We start from the raw sequence: 24,338 nt of genomic DNA, 5'->3' as shown, positions 1-24,338 counted from the left end.
TATAGAATTTATCTTTGCTTTGTCCCCCAAAAGATTTTGTACCTCTCATCTTCACCTTAGTTCTCATTCTAGTGGTTATTTATTTACTTGTTCACACTTACTCATTCCTCCCATCATGATACCATAAGGTTTTGAGCCTGTGTCTAATTAATAGATCTATGTTTTTAAGTAGCTAGTCTTGTAGGCCTTCAAAACCTTTTAGTTCAATTAAAATAATTTAACTTTGATATACAGACCCATGCTTGAAAGTCTTACAGACAACAGTGCCACCGTTTATGAGAAGAGAAAGAGAAAAGATAAGAGGAATAATAATAATAAGAAAAAAGGGCAGTTTGCCTGGGTTATGAGGTAGTTATTGGAATTCGGTCAGAAAAGTAAGAAATAGAAATAAGTATGTGTCCCAAGAGAAGCAGCAATACCTAGGATTATGCTGACAGAGTGAGGGGGATTTAAAAGCAGTCTCCATTCTAATACTTTTAAAATTCTTGGCATAGTGTAATGATTACTATTCCAAAACAGAAGATATGTTGGCAAACTGCCCTGTATTTGAAAATAGAGGAAACGCCCTGGAAAGAATGAGATGTGGTAAAGAGAGGAAATGACAATGTACTGAAAAGACTGGGCTGTAAGTCATCACAGGAGCGCCCTGAAACCCGATGTGTCAGGCAGGCTGGTGGGATCCTGGGATCCCCCATGTAACGGCACTTATTAAGACAGAAGCAGAGATAAAACAGACTAAGTACACAGAGGAGTTTAAGGTTTCGTGAATGTAAGTGCTGAGTACAGAATGGTGCTCAATAAAAGCTTGTTAATTGATGGACCACAGGTTTGTGATAAGACTTCTCAGAGTCTGATTCTTTCAGGGTGGGATCTAAGAGTAAGGTAAGCACCTCAGAAAATGCCTAGGGCAGGTCACTCAGTGTTGCTGGGACTGGTGGTGTTGGCTTGGCTTGACTAGGATTTAATAATACAGATGTGCCTCAACTTATGAAGGAGTAACATCCTGATAAACCCATAGCAAACTGGAAATACCATGAGTTAAAAATGCATTTAATACACCCAACTGACTGAACATTATCGATTAGCCTGGCCTACCTTACCTCATGCTCTGAACACTTACATTAGCCTACAGTTGGGCAAAATAATCTAACACAAAGCCTATTTCATAATAAAGTGTTGAATATCACATGTACTTTAGTGACTACTGCACTGAAAGTGAAAAACGAATGATTGTATGGGTACTTGAAGTATGGTTTCTACTGAATGAGTGTTGCTTTCACACCATTGTTAAGTCGCACTAACACTTGTAGTCATATCTTACCCTTACAGAAGCCACTTATTTCACAAACTTAAATCGTAAGAACTTGGATATAATCCAAGAAGGCCTTTGAGTAGCCAAATTAAGTCCGATTTAAAAAGTTATTTAAGATGAAAACTACCAGTTTAGCCCTGTCTAGCCATTTCTTCTGGTTAAATAGCACACATCTATATGGTTGAAAAAGTTTCATTTCATTATAAACTTGTCTAAAAAGAATAGTATTCAAACACATGTTTAAGCATAACATAGAGCATTGACTGCTCCGTTAGACACACTTTGAAAATCAGAAGGCATTCTCTGAGGTGTGGTTTTGCTGAATTCTGCCTAAGTTGCTTGGCATTCAGGGTTTGTGAGGGCTTGGGCCATGACCATCATCCCTCCAACAGCCTTGTGTGTCTTAGACTGAATGTATACCCATAACTCAGGGAAAATTTGTTTACTCCTCATTTCATCATCAAATACACCGTTTATAAGTTTAACAAGCAAAGACCAAGAAAATGGCTAAATTACTAATATCGATGTTTTAATTTAAATGCAAGATAAAAAAATCTGGTTAACTTTATTCTCCTAAGCAGTTGTTGATGCTTTTTGAAGTCTAAAAATGAATTATTTGAAATGATGCCTTTAAAGCTTTCCTTTCTCTGTTTCACTTTAGTTTCTACAAGCATATAGGCTTCGCTTTCTAAGAAGATTCAGAAATTACCTTTGAGGAAAACTTTAAGAAATTTCTTTTTGGCCTCTTAAACTGTGCTTTTCATTGAATTCTGGTGCTCTTTATAAAATTTGCATGATTGGTTTTTTAAATAATTCTGCTAGCGTCATGGTCTCATACAATTATTATTCCAGGATTAACAAGAGTAACACAACTTTTATTAAATATCCAAAATACTAAGAAAATCACTTTCGATCAGCCTCTGAGAACAGCCTGTGATTGCCTTCTGTTGATTTACTGCTTGTTTGGCATGTTTGGCAGGATATTGCAATCATGCTTTCCACTACCAGATTCATATGGGAAAACTTAGGAACTGCTCCATAACTGTCACATCTGTTGCCAATTTCAGATTTTTCTGAATTTCCCTCATTATCTTCTGTATTTTCACTGGTTTCAAGTTTGCTCATCAGACTTCCTGTTTTTAACCACTGATCCATGCTCCCAGTTGAAAATACAATTTGAAACTATTCACAAAAAAAGTTAAATGTAGTATAACTTTACAACTAAAAAAACCTCAGAATTTGGGGTTATTTTGTGTTATGGGAGAATTCACTGTGTTTAGAGAATTAAACATAAGTATGTGCTTGGAACAAGAAGTATCTGGTCTCATAAACTGCAGTGATAATTTGACTGATCTATGGGAATTGGGTGTATGTCCATGCAAAGGTTAAAAAAAAACCTCACTGATTTTTTAAAAATTGTATTTTATTTTTACATTGACGGATAAAATCCCACATTTTAAATTTAATTTAATTTAATTAATTTATTTTTTAGATGTGGTCTCACTATGTTGCCCAGGCTGGCCTCGAACTCCTGGGCTTAAACAATCCTACCTTTCTCCTGAGTAGCAGGGACTACAGGCATGGCCATGGCCATGTTTTTATTGATAACCACACCATTGATCTTAATGAGACAGATGAGACAGACTCATTAAAAAAAAAACCCAACTGTAAAGTCTTTGTGGAATTGCCAAGAGATTATGTGACCTGATAGACTAGCACTCTTCCTGCCAGGCAGTGATATTACCATCACCTATTATCATAGATATGTTTTCAGGTTTTCTTACTGTAGGAGTCGTGTTTATACTATATGATGTCCACTCTGATTGGAGCAGAGGTGATGACTTGATTGGCCTGGATCAATCAGATACGCTTTTCTATAATTAGGGAATTGGAACTAAAACCTTCTAGTTTAGTCTAATTACATTTTATGGTAGTCAGAATGCTAAGATGTCCCTAATCTCAGTTTAGCTGGATATAATGCTAACCTGCAGCTACTTTGGAAAAGAAAGATTGGTGGATAACACTCCTTTAATACCCTCTGAGACATGAAGAAAAATCTGCTCCTTTGCAAAATATGCACTGACTACTACGTCTTTTGGGTTCTTGTATTTCCTTTTTTTACTTTTCTGACTTGGAACTTTTAGCTCTCATTTCTTGTTGCCATTTTGGTGTTTATCCAAGAGGTGAAGAATAGTCATGAGTCTCCCCAGTTCTGCCCATTCTGGGTCCATACTTTCTATGCTGGCCTTTCTGAGCTTTTTAGTTGAAGGTATACCACAAAGACCTCTGATTATTGACAGCATACTGCATACTGATTTTCTGACATATCTTGGCAGAGATTGAGCCTTGCTTACTTTTAGTTCAGTTGAGATAATACTGGAATCTTCCAAAAGAAACTTTGACAAAAACTAGGGTGGAGTTCGATGGGAGTGGAGAGATGGGATGGTGGAAAAACTTAGAAATCAATGAATTCCCATAGGTCAGGGTTCTGATCTGTACTGTATGTCCAGTCAAGATTCAGTTTGGCTAGGACAGCTTTAGGGCAGGTAGCCTCTTTTTCCTGGACCAACTTTAAATTTCTCTGTATTGTGCATGTATATTTGAATGAGCACAAAATTTAAACAAATACAGTAAAAGCACAAGCTACAGAAGAAAAAAAGATAAGTGGGATGTCATCAAAATTAAAAGTTTTGTGCTTCAAATAACATCAAGAACATAAAAAGACAACCAATGGAATGAGAGAAAATATTTAGAAAGCGTATGTTTAATAAGGAATTTGTATTCAGAATATATAAAGAACTTTTACAATTAACAATCAAAGACAAATAATTCAATTTAAAATTGGGAGATCAATTGCATAGATGTTTCTCCAAAGTCTTACGAATGGTGACTAAGCACATGAAAAAACATTTAGCATTGTTAGATATTAAGGAAATGCAAATCAAAACCGCTATAACACTCTCATCCATTAGGATGGCTAAAATAGAAAAAAGTCAAACACCAGACAGTAACAACGTGCGCGAGCTTGCATGTGTGTTTTTTTTCCTGGACTGCTTTATTTATTTATTTATTTATTTATTTATTTATTTATTTATTTATTTTGAGACGGAGTCTCGCTCTGTCACCCAGGCTGGAGTGCAGTGGCCGGATCTCAGCTCACTGCAAGCTCCGCCTCCCGGGTTCACGCCATTCTCCTGCCTCAGCCTACTGAGTAGCTGGGACTACAGGTGCCCGCCACCTCGCCCGGCTAGCTTTTTGTATTTTTTTAGTAGAGACGGGGTTTCACCGTGTTCGCCAGTGTCCTCTCGATCTCCTGACCTCGTGATCCGCCCGTCTCGGCCTCCCAAAGTGCTGGGATTACAGGCTTGAGCCACCGCGCCCGGCCTATTTTTATTTTTTATAAGACTCTGTGTAACTGAGCCACATGAAGCATTAGTTATGTTTGGGTCTCACTGCCATAGCACTTTTCAGCTTATTATGACTTTTACCATGTATTATCTGCCTCACTGATCTTTACAATCATGTAAGGTTGGTGAAATAGTACATTATTTTCTCTTTTTTGAAGATAAAGACACTCAGGCTCAGAGATATTTTGTGACTTGGCCAAATCATCCTCTAAGTGGTTAAACTAGGGCTTCAATTCAGGTTTTCTTTACAATATACCATGTTGCTTCCTAAATAATACTGGCTTATGTTTAACTGCAATGTTTAGATGGCTTTAAAATATTATATTCATGGATATCACTTTATTTTAAACTTTACAACCACCCTATGAGATGAGTAGGCCAAGGAATTTTATATTAATTTTACAGTTGAATATGATGGTCAGAATAATCATGTTTTATTTCAAGCTCTGCCACCCACTTACCTTGGACAGATTATATAATTTCTGAAATTCTAAGCTTTTTTAATGTGTAAACTGAAGGCTCCTACTAGATGACCTCAAAGATCCCTCCTAAGCCTATTGTTCTGTGATCTTATCCTTTAGTATGTCCTTCCATTAGCAGCATATGTACTTTGAGGTGCTCTTCTGGCTGTGGTGAATGAGTTTCTGTTGGATGACCTGTACTTTCTTACTGGATTATTTCTGTAACCCTTATAAACATCTTTAAAAAGCATGGTCAAGATCAGGGGAGCAGGCTTTAGTCATATAACAGAACAGGGCTCCAGTAACTGAACAATATGGGGGTTAAATTTATGGAACCAAGGCTTGGTTTCATTGACTTGGGCTCTAAAGCAAGTAAACTACACATAGACATTCTAGAATGTAATAATTTCATTTAGTTGGATGACAACACCCTAACACATCAGAGTTAACTTCTTATGGTAAATAATGTGCCTCACATTTTTGTAACAATGAGTTTCTGCTGTTACCAACACTTTGCAACCTGGCTGTAGAAAAAACTTCCTTAATTTGTACCTCAGTATGAAGAGTCCATCAGAGGAGATTCTTTTTATTTCCCATTTACTTTCTGCATTATATAGCACTTGTTTTTATTGATTCACAATGATAATACATAGATGTTAAAAGATACGTTTAAAACACTTCTTATGTTTTCACATTTTCTAGGTATCTAAAAATAAAATAATGAACTAGATATTTAATAAATGCTTCTGGCTAAATAATTCTGGGATCTTTTCCCTTCATTGATTTTGAAGAGGTAAATTTCAGCTTTTTCCAGGATATTAGTTCAGGAAAATAGGTGGGTGTGAATGTTGCATAACAGTTTTTGAGCTAGCCGCACAATCTTTTGATAACAATCAATTAGGTTTCAGATTCTGTCAATATTTCCCCTACAACCCAAGAACCAATGATCTTATGGAAAATAAAATTTGCCCTTTTCCTTTTTAGCAGTTATAATATATTTGTCTCTCTCTGCCCTTTTCTCTCTCCTGTTGAAGAAAGCTATAAATGCACTGATAGGATTTTCAGTTCATCAACCATGTGGGAAATTATCATCCTTCCACTTTCTTAAGAACTGAAAGAAGTTCCCTCAAAGAAAAGAGCTCTCTCAGTGGTTGGCTGAGTTAAATACAGAAAGTCAAAACATATGGGAAAATATTGAAGCCTTTTCCTACAACTTCCTAGAGGTGTTCTCATGAGAAATGAGAGTCAGCTTCAGGACAGCCTAATTTTGGCTGAATTTCTGCCATCTTCCCTTCCATGTCTCTAGAAAGGCCACCAGGATTCAAGAGTAGTAGTATGCCTGCCTAAGATAGTTCAGAGATAAAGCTTATCAGAAGAGATAAGAGTATAAAGTTTTCTTTGAAAACTATGAAGAACTGGTCAAATGTGTAATAGTAAATTTCCAACTAACTTCTTAAAATGGCAATGGCTGTTTCTGGTATGTGTTTACAGATTAGGTGCACATTACTCAATAAGATAGTTAAAACCTATTTCCTCAATTTTTTTTTTTTTTTGATATGAAATCTTGCTCTGTCGCCCAGCCTGGAGTGCAATGGTGCAATCTTGGCTCACTGCAACCTCTGCCTCCTGGGTTCAAGTGATTCTCCTGCCTCAGCCTCCCAAGTAGCTGGGATTAGACACCCACCGTCATGCCTGGCTAATTTTTTTTTTGTATTTTTGTACAGACAGGGTTTCACCATGTTGGCCAGGCTGGTCTTGAACTCCTGACCTCAGCTGATCTGCCCACCTTGGCCTCCCAAAGTGCTGGGATTATAGGTGTGAGCCACCACGCCCGGCCTCATCAAATTATATTATGATGATTTATTCCCATTAGTCAGACCACATTTATTTCATGAAATGTATATATTCCTCTTTCCTAATAATAAGAAATAAAATAAAAAAACACTGTAATAAAAAGTAACTTAAATATGCAAATGCTTACATTGGATTTTAAAAAATCTTATGGGCCAAAAGTTTAAAATCATGATACAAGAATATGCTGAACTAGAACAATTGAGCCTGACCATTGTTTCACAATACCATGGGGCCGTGGGAAGTTTTATAACTTAAACTTTCAAAAGACGGTTTTTTTTTGGCTCTCTTCCAAAAGAATATATTTCACCGAATATAGTTCTGAACTATCTCGCTTAAACATTTTTTTTTTTCAGAATTTACTATATTTTCAAATATATTAATTACTACTCTTTGGCATTTACTGGTTGCTTGAATATATAAATATAGAAAACATTCTGCTAAGCACTTTCCACGTATAATCCTGTGTAATAGCACCACAATCTGAATGAGACTGGTACTATTACTAATTGCAAATGAGAAAACTGAGGCTCAGGAAAGTTAATTGACTTGTCCTAAGAGTGTACATAGCAAAAATGTGGTAGTGGGTTTCTTTTTTAATTTTTCTGGACAGTCTGACTTAAGGGTTCCCGTTAACTACTTTTTAATAGCACCTCTGTGGTATTACTTCTGCCTAACTTCCAACTGATAGTATTTCCATTTGTACAATAGTCTTCATATTATAGAACCATTATTTTTAGCATCTTGGGTCTTAGGCTCACAGTTCTTATGGTGGGCCACTCTGACTTTTAGAATCATGGTTGCCTCACTAACTTGAACTCATTCAAGCATGTTTGGATATCTAATTTTGGGAGGTCCTACTAGTTTCTCATCAGTGCATTCAAACAAACTCATTCTTCATGGGATAAATATGTAAAATCTTTTGTGTAAGTAGTAAGGCCATATCAGGCCCAGATAATGGCATTGTTTGAGGGATAGGCATTTGTACTTAAGAATAGCTGTAAACCAATTAGTGTTATTGGGTCTTTATATTAATGTTCCCCCATACTGTCATTAAAGGGAATTTAGTGTGTACCAGGCACAGCTAGGACCTGTTAACTATAACACTGTTAACTGTAGCACTATTTTACTTCATTCTAGTATTAGCAGTACTAGAGAGGTAGCTAGTGTTATCATGAGGCTGAGTATGTTTCTATCAACCTTCTTGGGGAAAGCAATGGATCCAAGCCTTCTTACTTTTATTTAAATCAATATGTTGAGTGATTTCTCCAATATAGCTAGGAATTTGGCAGAATAAAGGATAGAAATCATATTTTAGATACATAATTCTCTCAATAACTTCCCCAAGTAATTTAAAAAATATTCATGACTTAGTGACTTGACTTTCTTGGTTAAATAGCATTGTTGACTTATTTATATGTATGTTTGCTTCATTGCCCATATGTGTGGATTATTTACTTTTTAGATTAGATTGTGGAGGGGATACTATGGTGTGCCACCCAGGTCCTCCACGTCAAGACTGAGGTACTCATTCTTTCAGCACCCTTAGAATATTGGCTGTTGCTGATAGCTTTTACCCAAGTCCCACTCTAGGGATTGTCCTCAGCTTCCTTGCCCAAGACTATTGGTATGGTTTAGCTGTGACCCCACCCAAATCTCATCTTGAATTGTAGCTCCCACAATTCCCACATGATGTGGGAGGGGCCCAGTGGGACACAATTGAATCATGGGGGCAGGTCTTTCTTGTGCTATTCTCGTGGTAGTGAATAAGTCTTATGAGATCTGATGGTTTTATAAAGGGGAGTTTCCCTATGCAAGCACTCTTCTCTTGTCTGCCGCCATGTGAGACATGCCTATCACCTTCAGCATGATTGTGAGGCCTCCCTAGCCATGTGGAACTGTGAGTCCACTAAATCTCTTTCTTTTGTAAATTGCCTAGTGTCGGGTATGTCTTTATCAACAGTGTGAAAACCGATGAATACACCTATGCTCCTTGCTCAGAAGCAGCCTGCACCCATGACTATGTGATATGCAAAATGTTTCAGGCTCCTTCACCTCCATTTGGAACAACTCTGAAGGGCTATTCCAGACCCCCTGACATCAGCTGAGACCACTGTTGTTTTTATGTAACAGTTCAGTCTCTCCTTCTGCTCAATCCTTTTTTTCTTCAACCCCTTACAGACACTCCTGAGATCACTCTCCAATAAAATCCTCATGCAAATCCCCACTATAGTCTCTTTTCTGGGGAACATGACCTGATATAGTTAGGGAAGAGTTTTAATTCCAAAATTATTTATTCTTGCCACTCATTCAGCCTTCTTCTGGTCTATCTTCCTCCTTTTGACAGTTGTGTACTCTGGGAAATCATTTTTTTTTTTTTTTTTAACCTGAGAGAGAGTCTTGCTCTGTCACCCAGGCTGATGTGTAGTGGTGCCACCACAGCTCACTGCAGCCTCAACCTCCTGGACTCAACGGATCCTCCCACCTCAGCCTCCAGAGTACCTGGGACTACAGGCCTGTGCCATTACGCCTGGCTAATTTTTGTATTTTTTGTAGAGACAGTGTTTTGCCATGTTGCCCAGGCTTGTCTCAAACTCCTAGGCTCAAGCAATCTGCCTGCCTCAGCCTCCCTAAGTGCTAGGATTACAGGTGTGAGCCATTCTGCCCTATTGAAATAAAGCTTTTGGGCCGGGCGCGGTGGCTCAAGCCTGTAATCCCAGCACTTTGGGAGGCCGAGACGGGCGGATCACAAGGTCAGGAGATCGAGACCATCCTGGCTAACACGGTGAAACCCCGTCTCTACTAAAAAATACAAAAACCTAGCTGGGCGAGGTGGCGGGCGTCTGTAGTCCCAGCTTCTCGGGAGGCTGAGGCAGGAGAATGGCGTGAACCCGGGAGGCGGAGCTTGCAGTGAGCTGAGATCCGGCCACTGCACTCCAGTCTGGGCGACAAAGCGAGACTCTGTCTCAACAGAAAAAAAAAAAAAAAAAAAGAAATCAAGCTTTTGATAATTAGCCTAATTACAATGTAAGTGGGAATGCAAATACACTAAAAATAAAATTTAAGAGAGAAATTTGGATTATTGCCAATCCTTCCTCAGCATTAAAAATGATTAGAGATCTTTCCATATAATAGGACATGACAGGAAAATTAAAGCCATTCACTGAATATTTTGGGTGCCTACTGTACTTAAAAAACTATGAAAAATTAAAGAAGAGTAAGATATGGCTCCTGCCCTCGGAAAAGAAACAAATAGCTAGAAACTAAATAGATAAGAGAAACATTAGTTGTTTTAATAACGTATTATGAGTTCTGATTAGAAAGCAATTTAGCTGGGATAATCGGAGTGGGTATCTGGAAAACTTTATATTAAAGGGCACAGCAGGAAGGCTCAGTGTGTCTGAGGACACCTTAGTCAACTTAGCATTTTAAACTCATTAACCAACTTTTTGTAAACTCCTATATGATATAATTGTCAAATTCTCTTCCCCCAATCTGAGTCAGTTGGAGGTGAGCTGATTTTACCAATGGTAGTGTCAGCTACCATTGACGTGCCTCCACACTCCCAATTCTTTCCTTTCATAAGCCTCAAGATCAAATGACCTTCTCAGTAACTTACATTTTCAGTTTGACAAAAGTATTTTCACTGGTTCCTTGTAATTCTGCATGGGAGAAATCATGAGAACATTTAACAAGGGCTTAAGTGTGTCCACTTGTGTCGATGAATCATTTGCTCCTAGCCCTGAACCACTTCTTCCTGCCTCGTTGGCTCTGACTGCTTCTGCTCTGCTAATAAGTGGTTTTGTCTGAGTTGTGCTGGAAGAAAAAGATCTGGTGAGGGTGGAATGTGTCATGAGTAAATGAAAGTGCCAACTGAAGTGAGAACACAAAGAGGTGAATGGAGAGATTGAACCCATATTCCTTTAAATTTAGACCTGAGCTTATCATTTCAAGATGGGGCCTCAATATTTTAAATTGGAAACAGTTCTGAGTTATTGCTCAGAGGATCCAGTAACAATCTGTCAATAAAGTAGTAATCTTGGGAGATTTTCCCAAAGTATAATTTCTGGGCTTTGTACATATGTCTTATGGCAGATATGTACCCAAAGCAGGCTAACCAATCTGACCAAACTGGTGGATTTACCAATTGTGTTTCTTTGAAGCCACACATAGAAACCGCTGAATCTATTAGTGGACTCAATTCAGCTGTTGTAATTTGTCAACTGAAGGACCATATCAAGAATCAAGACCAACTTATCTAATTCACATGCTACTTTAGCTCTTTCTTTCATTTCACCTGGGATTTTATTAAGATTGTAGTTTTGGAAACCAGGGCAGAAGTGGGGCAGGGATAGGGGAGCGGAGTGGAGAGAAAGGAAGAAAAACCCAGGACTGAAGATAGAGCTTCCCTTCATTGCTCAATCCCTGATATCCTGTGGCATTGGCTCCCATTCCTTGCCATTTTATTCCAGACAATAGAACCAGTCAGACCTGCAGTGCTTTACTTCAGACATTACATCCTATGACAAACATGTCAACAGATCATAACTGTGTGGCTTCTCTATTCTTTCCTGAAGCAATATTTCTTTATTATTGGAGCTTGGGAATCAAATAAAGGGAACCTCTCCAAAGAATTAAGGCATTTAAGCTGTGTGTTTTAAAAGCTTATTTTTTGTTCTATTTGGCAGCAGGAATGCTCCAAGGATTTCTGGATAATCAGCACCATAGAAAATTATTCCTCCTTTAAAGTTTCTACTAAAGAATTTACATTATAATTTTACATTTTCTATTATATAGCTCCAACCATCTAAAGCAAAACTGTGGTGTATTGCTTGTGTTTAAAACATGCAGTCACTGGACTGGAAGCAAGCTTTACGGAAGGTCATATTTCTTAAATGTTTTTAAATCTCTGGGGCTATTTTTTTAAAAGAGAAAGTTAAACACTGATGTGATAATATTAAAAGTTAATTTTTTTTTTTTTTTTTTTTGAGATGGAGTCTCGCTCTGCCACCCAGGTGGAGTGCAGTGGCCGGATCTCAGCTCACTGCAAGCTCCGCCTCCCTGGTTCACGCCATTCTCCTGCATCAGCCTCCCGAGTAGTTGGGACTACAGGTGTCCGCCACCTCGCCCGGCTAGTTTTTTGTATTTTTTAGTAGAGACGGGGTTTCACCGTGTTAGCCAGGATGGTCTTGATCTCCTGACCTCGTGATCCGCCCGTCTCGGCCTCCCAAATTCAGCTCCTCTTAGGTACCAGATTTCATTCTAAGGGCTTCACAAGCATTAACTCATTTAATCCTCATTAAACACATTAGTTAAATATTTTTATTATCCTCATTTTTTAGCTTAGGAAACTAAGGCATAGAAAGAGTAAGAAGGTTGTTCAAGGTCTCACAGCTGGTAGGTGGAAGAGCCAGAATTTGTATCTAGGCAGGCTGCTTCTAGGACTATGCTACATGGTGCCATGTGATAGCAAGCTGCCATTTTATAGATGATAAAATTGGTATCCAAAGACATGAAATAATGGCTGGGCGCAGTGGCTCATGCCTGTAATCCCAGCACTTTGGGAGGCCAGGGCAGGAGGATCACGAGGTCAGGAGATCAAGACCGTCCTGGCTAACATGGTGAAACGCTACCTCTACTAAAAGTCCAAAAATTAGCTGGGCGTGGTGACGCATGCATGCCTGTAATCCCACCTACTTGAGAGGCTGAGGCAGGAGAATTGCTTGAACCAGGGAGTCAGAGGTTGCAGTGAGCCGAGATTGCGCCACTGCACTCCAGCCTGGTGACAGAGCAAGACTGTGTCTCAAAAACAAAAACAAAAACGACATGAAGTAACTTGCTAAGATCATATACCTGGTAAGTCATGGAGTTGGGATTTGACCTCGAGTCCCTTGGGCCTCTTTCCAATGCCTTTGTTTTCATTTCACATTGACCTATAGGTAAAAGTCGCAGAAACTGGAATCATACAGTCAGAAGAACAGCTGACAGGCAGTTTGGATTTTCCTCATTATAGACAAACAAAACCTGAAAAATGTAGGCATTTATTTTAATATTTCCAAATCTAATATAAATACAGGCTCAGCACCATTTTTCCTAACCAAACATCTACCTTTGGTAAGTCCTCATTGGTCCTTCTTCCCCCTCGACCTCAACCTCCAAAAGAAGGACTGGAGGCCAGGGACAAATGTTGACTATGAACAATTAAACGTACTTGGGGCTCCATCGATGAGGAATCTCCCACGTTGCTCACCTGTCTAGCGCCAGTAGGGCATCTTTGAAGAGAGTCCCAAGTCCAGGGTTGTAGGACTGTTCATGGGACCTCAGGGTCAACCCCATGGTTGTCGTCACCATCGGGCTTGGGCTTGCCCTACAGAAGCTACCTGACATTTACCTGACCCACATCTACTCAAGATCATATCACATGTTGACTTCTTGATAAATAAGATGAGATGACATGTAAAAATACTGCCAGTAAGTGAACAAAGCAGGATACTCAGTTGAGGTCCTGATCATGATGTGAAGTTCTTTTTGAATTTTATGTTTTTAAGGATTAAGTGAATTAGAGTATCTTAAGCCTCTAACTGTATTTGGGACATAGTAGATACTAATATTCTTTTCTTTTTTTTTTTTTTGATTGAATAAAGTTTTATTTTTCCAAATGTACAGTTGGTTGGACCTATTCATGCATCTTCACCAGCAGCTGGAGCATCTCCGCCCTTGGTATTTCTGGTGTAAATTACTTGAGCTCTGTGCTTTGAAACCAATTTGATAAGTCCTTTACTAAGGAGCTCCTGAAGGGCTGCCCTGGCCAGGGAACCTCGAATCTTCAGTCTCTCAGAGACCATAGCTGGGGTTATAGTTTATAGTTGGGAACTTCCTTACAGAGTTTGTCGTAGGTAGCTTTGTCAAACAAGACTAACTTATTGAGCTTGTCCCGAACTTTGCCTTTGGACCACTTCTTCTTTTTGGCCTTGCCCCCGGATTTGTTCACTGAGTCTTTGTCTTTCTTGGCTGACTTTCCGGCCTCCTTCTTCCTCTTGTCGTCCTTGGGCGGCATTACGAAGCTTGCAGAGCAGCAGCGGACACAGCAGCCTTGCTAAGATGTCGGACAAAAAGCCTAATATTCTTTTCTTTGCTTGTCTTCCATTCCCTTCCCTGTTCATGTAAATAATGATTCTGGCAACCAAGAAACATACGAGCTGATCAATTATTGAGCAAATGTATTTAAAATACCCACTGCGTGCCTGGCATTCCTGGGCTTTGTGTAGAATACTAGAGTTGTTGCTGGCTAGCCAAGTCTTTAAGAAACATACTTTTAAAAATTATTTTTTTTATCATAGTAAAATTTACATAACACAGAAATGATTATTTTAGTCATTTAAGTGTACAGTTCAGTGGCATTAAGTACATTTACAGTGTTGTGCAACCATCACTATCCATTTTCAGAAATTTTTTATTATCACAAACAGAAACTCTGTACCCGTTAAATAATGTCCTTATTCTTCTCTTAGCACCTGGTAACCCTTTCTGTCTCCATGAATTTGCCTGTTCTAGGTATCTCTTATTAGTGGAATAATACAATATTTGTTTTTTTGTGTATGGCTTATTTCAGTTAGCATAATGTTTTTAAAGTTTATCCATGTTGCAGCATGTATCAGAACTTCCTTTTTGTTGAGATGGGGTCTCACTCTGTCACCCAGGCTGGAGTGCAGTGGCATGATCTTGGCTCACTGCAGCCTCAACTTCCTAAGCTCAGGTGATCCTCCTACCTCAGCCTCCTGAGTAGCTGGGACTATAGGCACGTGCCACCATGCCTGGCTAATTTTTTGTAGTTTTGGTAGAGATGGGGTTTTGCCATCTTGCCCAGGCTAGTCTCGGACTCCTGAGCTCAAGTGATCCGCCTGCCTCGGCCTCCCAAATTGCTGGTATTACACTGCACCCAGCCAGAATTTCCTTTCTTTTTTAAGGCTAGTATTCTGTTGTACGTATTTGCTACTTTTGTTTATCCTTTTATCTGATGATAGACACTTAGGTTTTTTCTACCTTTTGGCTATTGTGAATAGTGCTGCTATGAATATGGGTACACAAGTATCTGTTTGAGTCTCTGCTTTCAACTTTTTTGGGCATAAACCTGCAAGTGGAATTGCTGGATCATATGGTAATATTATTTTTAACTTTTTCAGGAAATGTCATACATTTTCCACAGTGGCTGTGCCATTTTACATTCCCACCAGTGATGCACGAGTTCCAGTTTCTACACATCCTTGACAACGCAGTTTGTATTTTAGTAAATGCACTTCTTGCAGTATTTTCCATAAAACATAACCATCCTAATGGATGTAAAGTAGTATCTCATTGTGGTTTTGACTTGCATTTCCCTAATGACTAAGGATATTGACATCTTTTCATGTGCTTGTTGGCCATTTGCGTATCTTCTTTGGAGAAATGTTTATTCAAATCCTTTGTTCATTCTTGAATTGGATTGTTTTTATTTTCATTGCAGAGTTGTAGGAGTTCTTTATATATTCTGGATATTAATCTACAGTCAGATATATGACTTACAAATGTTTTCTCCCATTCTGTGGGTCGTCTTTTTAATCTCTTGATAGTATGCTTTGATGTATGAAAGTTTTTAATTTTGATGGGGTCCGGTTTATCTGTTTCTTCTTTTGTTGTCTGTACTTTTGGTATAGTATCCAAGAAATCATCACCAAATTCAACATCCTTCAGAAACATACTTTTTGTTTGTTTGTTTTGTAAAGAAAAGTCTTGGGGTTGATCCAAAGGGAGTGAGTTATCCAAACTGTTCACAGTGAGTTACAGATCAAACTTCTTGTTCTACTTTTTCCCCGCTTCTCACTACTGCCCTTGACTAGTCTTAAAAAAAATTTTTTTTAAAGTCTTGGGGGAGAAAAGGAGGAGGGCAAGGATTGAAAAACTGAGTATTGTGCTTGGTATTTGGGTGACTGAATCAATAGTACCCCAAACCTCAGCATCACACAAAATACCCAGGTAACAAATCTACACACGTACCCCCTGAATCTAAAATCAAAGTTGAAATTGTTTTAAAAAAGAGAAAACTCTCCAGGGAAATAGAGAATAATTGAGGTCAATGTATAATAATTTCCAGTTGAAGGTGGTAGATAACGAATATATAGTTGTTCAGAGAAGAGGGAAAACAATGTAAGTACCTTAATAAAATCTTAACTTTACATCAGTTTACTCTGAGCGAGAAGAAATAAAGTGCAAGTCCAGAAGACATAGTGCTTGCCCAACTAAAGAGGAGTTCTGGGAATAAGCCAAGCCCTTGGAATAAGCGACAGTTGCATAATCATTTCAAATAAACAATTTGGATGTACGTAGGATCTTGTATATATATTTATTTATTGTGTACACTTTTATCTCCCAAATCCAATTATGCTTTTAAGAATAAGCAAAAGCTTGTTGTGAGGTGATGGATTGATGGTGAATGGGAGTGAGAAGTAAAGCAATTTTTGCAAGCAAGAAGATCAGTTTTGCGATCTGGGAGGCCCCTTACTTTACACTAAAATATCTATTTGTATAGTTTTGTTCCAATGATGAGAGGAAAATATTTGTGATGACATCCATGTGTCCTAAGTTTCTATGGCACTTACAACTTGAGTTGTTCCCCATAATTCCTCATATATCTAGATTATCTATCTATCTATCTATCTATCTATCTATCTATCTATCTATCTATCTATCTATCATCTATCTATCTACCTATCTATCTATCTTAATGCCACCTAATCATCTTTCAATTCAGAGTATGAATTTACAATTAAATTCTGGGTAGTTCCTTGAAGTGGATCTGGGAACGTTGAGAACTCCAAACAGAATTGCTACCCTATTATCCAAAGCCTGACTCCAAATTCCTATTTGTTATGTAATTCTTTGTTGAACTGGTATTTAAACACACATTCCTTTGTATTTGTCCTCCATTTCCTGGAGCTTAATTTTCTTCTTAGAGCAAATCGATCTTCAGCTTTGGGAGGATCCAGATCATAAAGGGTCTTGTGTGTCCGGTCAAGATGTGCAGATATTGTATGTCATAGATTGGGAAGCCAGTGAGAAGACAGGATTATATTGATTTGTTAGAAAGTTCACCCTGGCAGCATGGTGGAAAAGAGTTTGGAAGCAGATGGGATGAGGCTGATGGTTTTACTCTCCCCTTCTTCCCTTCATATTCCAACCTCACTGGGGAAAGGAGCCTTATGTTGGATATTATAATCCCATGAAGAAACAGGGAGAAAGGGGTTTGAGAAACAGAAACACAATCAACACTGACATACAAACATGTTGCTATGGGGATCTATTGTCAAAACCCTGAGATTTCTTTTGCAATGTTTACCAAGCACTCAGCCCATCAGACATGAAACACCTAGGCTCATCACTCCCCTGGTTCTGGCAGGCAGGTTTCCTCACTTCTGGTTTATCTTTCCTACAGAGCAACTGGTCAGATGCTGAGTGTTGGGGATTGGGACAGGCAATTTATATTCAAAAATGGAGGCTTTATATTTTTAATTTTCCCTCAAAAAATTTCAAATGTACAGAACCAAAGAGATAACAAATTATTAAAATAAAATCAATAATTTTCAATATTTAATTAAATATTTAATTTAATATTAAAATAGTAGAGAAAGGAACTCTGCTATTCCTGTCACCATGTTCAATAATTAGTAATATTTTGCCATACTTGCTTTATTAATAAATCTACATTTTTGCTGGTCTTTTTTATTCATATTATTTTGATTGATTGACACATCATAATTATAAATATTTATGAGGTACAATGTGGTATTTTGATATATGTATAGAATGCGAAATGATTAAATCAAGTAAATTAACATATCCATCACCTCAATTATGTATCTTTTTTTATGGTGAGACATTTGAAGTTTACTCTGTTATTTTGAAATATGTAATATATTATTGTTGACTATAGTCATCCTGCTCTGTGATAGATATTAAAACCTATTCCTCCTGTCTGTCTGACACTTTATACTCTGATCAACAGCTCCCTATCACCTCTCCCAGCCACTCTCTGGTAACCACCATTCTACTCTCTACTTGTATGAGTTCAATACTTCTTAGATCCCACACATAAATGAGATCAGATAGTATTTGTCTTTTTGTGCCTGGTTTATTTCACTTTTTGCTGAAGTATTTAAAAGCAAATTTTCTCATGACCTCATGTCATTACACCTCTACATGCTTCATTATGCATCTCTTAAAAAGAAACATTTTCTTACATAATCATAATTATCACATCTAACAATATTAACAGTGATTCTTGGGTAACCTCTAGTATATCCAGTCTACATTTAAATGTCCCTACTTGTCTTAAAAATCTATTTGTGTAGTTGATTTGTTGAGCTAGGATTCAAACAAAATCAAAGATATTTTCTAAACATTTCATTATACTCCAGATATTAGGTTTTCTCTGACAACTTCTTTAACCCCACGTTTTCAGTTTGTATTGGAGTGCTTTTATGTGGTTCATAATTTTGGAAGCCATTTCTATCCATTTCATTAAATCAGTTACCATGTATAGTAGGCTGAATAATGTCCTCTCCCCTCTGTTCTCCATGATATCCAGGTCCTAATCCCTAGAACCGGTGAATGTTAACCTACATGGCAAGAGAGATTTTGTAGATGTGATTAAGTTAAAAATCTTGAGATGGGGAGATTATCCTGGATTATATGGGTGAACATTAAATGCACTTACATATGTCCTTATAAGAAGGAAGTGGAGGTTGGGTGTGGTGGGTCACACCTGTAATCCCAGCATTTTGGAAGGTTGAGGTGGACAGATCACCTGAGGTCAGGGGTTCGAGACCAGTCTGGCCATTTGTGAAAATCCGTCTCTACTAAAAATGCACAAATTAGCCTGGTGTGGTGGCGGGTGCCTGTAATCTCAGCTACTTGGGAGGCTGAGGCAGGAGAATTGCTTGAACCTGGGAGGCAGAGGTTGCAATGAGCTGAGATCATGCCACTGTATTCCAGGCTGGGTGAAAGAGTGAGACTGTGTCTCAAAAAAAAAAAAAAAAAAAAAAAAAAAAAATTAAATAAATAAAGAAAGAGAAGGAAGTGAAGAGAGATTTAATACAGAAGACAGAGAAGACAGAAGGCCATGTGACAGAAGCAGAAGGAAACAGAGTCACAGAGAGAACATGCTACATTGCTGGCTTTGAGGATGGAGGAAAGGGCCAGAGCCAAAGAATGCAGGTGGCTACTAGAAACAGGAAAAGGCAGTGCAAGGGATTCTTTCCTCGAGACTTCAGGGAGCCCTACCTACACCTTAATTTCATTCCAGTAAAACTGATTTTAGAGTTCTGGACTCCAGAACTATAAGAAAATAAATTTGTGCTGTTTTAAGCCACCAAGCTATTAGCAGTTTGTCAGAGCAGCCATAGGAATCTAATACACCATGGTTCAAAGGTATCTATTAAGTAGGAATTCTGTTCTCTGTAGAAGATAGTTCAGAGGCCAGAGCTACTGGAGAGGCAACATGCAGGTGAGGAAATGGTAATGAACTTGGAACTGGCTTCTAGACTACATTCTGTCAAAGACTTTGAACCAAGTTGACCTTTCTGATATTCATTTCCCACATATATAAAAATCAAAGGAATGGGCCAGGCACAGTAGTTCACACTTGTAAGCTCAGCTGTTTGGGAAGTTGAGGCAGGAGGATTGCTTGGGCCTAGGGGTTTGAGGCTGCAGTGAGCCATGATCATGCCAGTGCACTCCAGCCTGGGTGACAGAGTAAGACTCCAACTCAAAAACAGACAAAACAAAACAAAACACAAAAGTCAAAGGAATGGGTGGGATAAATTGTCCTTGAGGGTCCTTTAACCTCCCTACTCTGTCCATCAAGTAAGATGGACAAGGCAACAGAAGAGTAGAACAATGAGGGCAGAGGAAACAACATAGGACACCAAATTCTTATAAAAGGCCTCAAAGCTTAAGGGAATGTGTGGAAGGACGTGGGGAAGGTAGGGAGGAGGGTAACATTGCAAAGTAACCAAAACAATCTTATGACTTTATGTTGGTGTTTGTGCTGGTATGGAGTGTGTTTAAGTGCTGTTTTGTGGACGGAAATGCCTAGGGTCTTACTGAGAAGCATCCCTGCTTTTCTTCCCTGTTTCTTCACTATGTCACAGCATACCCATAGCAGCCTGATCTGCAAATCAGCAGTGTAAAGAGCTCAAATCTAGAGGCTGAAGGCTTATTGCATTGACGTTCCCATCCTAGAGGTCACTGAATGCAGAACATGGGAACTTCTGGGCTTCCTATGCAACAGCTTGCTTAAACCTGGAAGGGACCCCTGGCTGAGAATAGTCACATTTCTCAAATGGTTAATGGATCTTCTACTGGGTTAAAAGCTTTACATTTGAAATCGTCCTATCTTCACAAAAAATCTCTCTGAAGTAGTTATTGGCACCTCTGTTGTGTTAGTAAGGAAACGAGGTTCAGCAGAAGGTGTGATTTTACCCGAGATGACACAGCTGGCAAGTGGTCAAGTCTGAATCCTTTTCTAATGTTTGTTTATGGTCATAAATTCCTCTTTAAGCACAACTTTAATTACACATAATAAATTTAATGTGTCATATTTTCATTAGCATTAGTTCAAAATGTTTTCTACTTTCCATTGTGTTTTTTCATTAGTCTGTAGGTTATTTAGAAGTATATTTAAACTTTCCAGGTAGGTGGGATTTTCACTTATTTGTTAGTTATTAATTCTAGCTTACTTGAACTGTGGTTAGAAAACATTTTTATGTATACTGTTAAGCTTAGAAATGTGTAGGACTTGCTTATGGCTTGCAATATTTGTAAGTATCTGTTTATACTTGACAAGAAAGTGTATTCTCAAGTTCTTAGGTGTCCTTTGTGTGTCAGTTAAATCAAATTCTTTGCTGTGCTGTTCAGATCTTCAATATCTTTAGTAAGATATTGCTAAGATTCTACTGAGATGGTGGATTTGTCCATTTTCTCTTTTAGTTCTGTCATTTTTTTGCCTTATATATTTTGATGCTATGTTACCAAGGGTATATGATGAATTATATTTGTTATATATGTCTATGGACTGAAACTTTTATCTTTTTAAAGTATCCCTCTTGCACCCTTTTTAATAAATGCTATGGGGAAAAATCTGATTGCCATAGACAGAAGAATGAAACTGGATGCCTATCTCTCACAATACACAAAAGTGGTTCAAGATTAAAGACTTACCTGTAAGACTTGAAACTATAAAAACACTAGAAGAAAATCTAGGGAAAACTCTTCTGGACCTTGGCTTAGGCAAAGAATTTCTGACTAAGACTTCAAAAGCACAGTAAACAAAAACAGACAAACGGGACTTAAACTAAAACTCTTCTGCAGAGCAAAGAAAATAAGCAACAGAGTGAACAGACAACCTGCAAAATGGGAGATAGACAATGGAGACTGAGTCAAGGAGTGACCGAGAGGTGGAGGATGAGAAATTACTTAATGAGTACAAAGTATGTTATCTGAGTGATGGATGCCCTAAAAGCTCTGACTTGACCATTATACAATCTCTTCATGCAATGAAATTGCACTTGCCCTCCATAAATTTATATAAATTAAAAAGTAAAATATCCCTCTTTACCTTTAGTAATGATTTTCCCTTTAAAATCTATTTTAACTATGTAGCAGACCCTCTTAATATTCTTCTGATATTTCCCTGTCACTTGCCATTGCTGTGCACCCTGATGGTTTTCCTACTGCCATCACCAATACTCCATTTGAGAGCTTTCTCTGGTAAGCTTGGTTCATGTGCAGGGAAGGGAGGCCAAAGGTTCTGGGAAGTTGAAACGCCAGTAGCAGTCCTCATCTAGTGACAGATGGAAACTGGAGGATAAATAACTCAGCTTCATCATCTATTGGGTGGGACCACTCTGAGGGATATTCTTTATTATCTCTCAGAGGTCCTCAGCAGGACTGACTCCCAGGTGTCCTTTGTGGTAATCTGCTAACTAATACCTGGCATTGGCTTGTTTCTCTTCCTTTTATCACCCTTTCCCCTTCCCATTTCTCCTATTAGAGCTTCTTAGGATCACTTTGCAAATGAACTATGTGCTATGGTTTGAATATTTGTCACCTCCAAAACTCATGCTCAATTTAATCCCCAACGTAGGAATATTGAGTGGTGCAGCCTTTAAGATGTGATTGGATCATGAGGACTCTGCCCTGGTGAATGGATTAATTCATTCATGGATTAATTGATTAATGAATTAGTGAGTTAATGGATTAATGGGTTATCATTGGAGGGGAACTTGTGGTTTATAAGAGAGATACCTGAGCTAGCATCTTAGTATGCTCAGCCCCCTGTCTGTGTGATGCTCTGCACTACCTTGGGATCCTCTTTATCCTTTTCTTCCAACTTTAAAAAACATTATTTCTTTTAAATAATAGAGACAGGGTCTCACCATGTTGCCCAGGCTAGTCTCAAACTCCTGGGCTCAAGCAGTCCCCCAACCCTGGCCTTCTAAAGTGCTGGGATTACAGGCATTAGCCACCATGCCTGGTCTCTCCCCAGTTTTATTCCTTATAACTAGGATGCTATTCATCCTGGTATGTCCAGGAACAGTCCCAGTTTACGCCCATTATCACAGTGTAATTATTGATAATGCCCCCTTCTACTTCCAAATCGTTCTGCTTTAATGATGAGTTAAATGATTGCCCTACTTAGAGTGTTTTCATAACACTTAGACCTGCCTCTATCACTACATGATTCACAATGTGCTATGTTGTTGTATTTTAATTGTTTTTTGGATTTGTCTCCTTCATGGGATTTAGTGTAGTCACTGGGAATGATTTTCTTTACTTCTGTAGACTCCAGCATATATACCTGGCATTGGGAGGAGCTCAGCCATGCTCGTCGGACATGTGAATGTTTTTGAAACCTTGCTTCTTTCATTTTGTGCACAGTAGGTGCTCAATAAATCATTTTTAATTGAAGTAGATAGCTGTCTGTTATGAAAATGAGAAATGAGTCTGACAAGAACACTGCTGCTTCTCTCTGCCCTCCTTTATTTGTGGTCGTCAGCTCAGAGATCTCATGTTACCTCCAGATTCGTGAGTCATCTCTTCCTCTTGCCTCACCCATAGCTATTTGAATTCTTTGAAAACTGGAGTTAGTTATCCTTTTCAAGCCTCCAGTGAGTGCTGTGCTGACCTGATTTCCAGTTGCTGGGTGCTTGCTTTGGGCAAGTGTACCTCCACAGTTGAAATCTTCCCTCCACCCCATGCTCCTGAGGCTCTCCCCACTCTGTCATCTGTTTCAGAAGCAGCTTTTGTACCATCTTGCTTTTACCTTTGAGGCCACACCCACTGTTGGTTACTTCATCCTGTGGCTATGTCTATACAAGTGAAATGAAGTGCATAATGAAGTCAACGGTGGGTGTAATTCAGGCCACTTTTGCCTGACACTTCTTCCTGTTGCTGTCAGCTCATCGCCTCAGCACCCCCGCCTCCATCCCCCTTATTGTTTGGAGGCTGGAATCTGCTATGCCACAGGAGTATTTTCTGGGCCTTGTCATTTACTTGAAATGATGGAAGCCATTTTCTTTCTTCAGGAATTATGAGACCTAATCCACCTGGATTGAGCAAATGGGTTGTTCTTCCTGCTGGTTGCTAAAAACCATCACGTATTCAGTTTTCAACAAACAATTGTTGAGAACTTACTAGGTACAAGCAATAATGCCAACAACATTTTGTCTTCAGGGAGTTCTCTAGAGGCTGTGGGCATGCACGGCTCAAATCCACTTGCATGAGAAGCTCATGAGGAGGGTAGTTAGCTGATATTTCCAGCTGCGGCCCCTCTGGATCCGCCCCTGCTTTCATGCTGCCAAGTCACACTTTTCTGGGGATTCTTCTACCTAGTAACTGAATGTGGTAGTTGTATGGTACCAGAGTCAGGCTATTTCTGGCTGGCATGGGACTCCTCTAATGAGAAGTCTTCGCCTGAGGTCTCCTGGTCGGCCTGGCTGAGACTCAGCGCTGCAATGTCATCTGACTCCTACTACCCCGTCTTCCTCCTTTCCTCCTCGTCTGAAGGCCCTCCCTGCCCATGCTGGCTCCCCCTCCCCAAATCCTTCAAGGCATTTCTCCCAAGAAATCTCCTGCATGACTAATTTTGTCTTGGCATCTTCTTCTTAGAAGAGTTGAGCTGACACAGGTTTCCAGTCCAGTATTGTAGATTAAACATGTGCACAAAGAACACAGAATATTCTTCATTGTATTCCTCTCCAACATTAAGTAGTG

The 24,338-nt window shown here is 38.9% G+C and overlaps 1 pseudogene; it reads right to left on the bottom strand.

Annotated features, from left to right (window-relative positions):
* Window positions 1-13,641: 13,641 nt before the first annotated feature.
* LOC702957 (small ribosomal subunit protein eS25 pseudogene) lies at window positions 13,642-14,147 on the bottom strand (annotated as a pseudogene).
* Between the last annotated feature and the right edge of the window lie 10,191 nt (window positions 14,148-24,338).

This window comes from Macaca mulatta, chromosome 2 (genome assembly GCF_049350105.2).
Source record: "Macaca mulatta isolate MMU2019108-1 chromosome 2, T2T-MMU8v2.0, whole genome shotgun sequence".
Taxonomy (NCBI): domain Eukaryota; kingdom Metazoa; phylum Chordata; class Mammalia; order Primates; family Cercopithecidae; genus Macaca; species Macaca mulatta.
The sequence above is the reverse complement of the archived record's forward strand: the minus strand, read 5'-3'. Positions and strand labels throughout refer to the sequence as shown.